Source organism: Dipodomys ordii, unplaced genomic scaffold (assembly GCF_000151885.1).
Source record: "Dipodomys ordii isolate 6190 unplaced genomic scaffold, Dord_2.0 Scaffold177, whole genome shotgun sequence".
Classification (NCBI taxonomy): domain Eukaryota; kingdom Metazoa; phylum Chordata; class Mammalia; order Rodentia; family Heteromyidae; genus Dipodomys; species Dipodomys ordii.
Genome location: NW_012267393.1, coordinates 555,254 through 555,533, shown reverse-complemented (window position 1 = coordinate 555,533; position 280 = coordinate 555,254).

The window sequence follows — 280 nt, the reverse complement described above, 5'->3', positions numbered from 1 at the left end:
ACCGCCGCCGCTGCGAACCGGAGGCTCACGGACGCCAGTGCCCCCCTCCTAGGGCGAGTCCGCAGACGCGGGAACCTCTGCCAGCCGGTGCGGGGTGGGGTGCGGGGGTGGGGAGGGTGCGGGAAGCCGGCCGGGAGGGTTGATCGAGGTTCTGACGAAGGGAAGCAGGCAGACTGCGGGGCGTAGGGGGGTGGGGTGCCCAGGTGAGCTGGGGCTGCGCCAGGGCACGCCTGAGTCTGCACGAGGTGGCGGGAGGCTGCTTCTGGGACCCAGCTGTCCG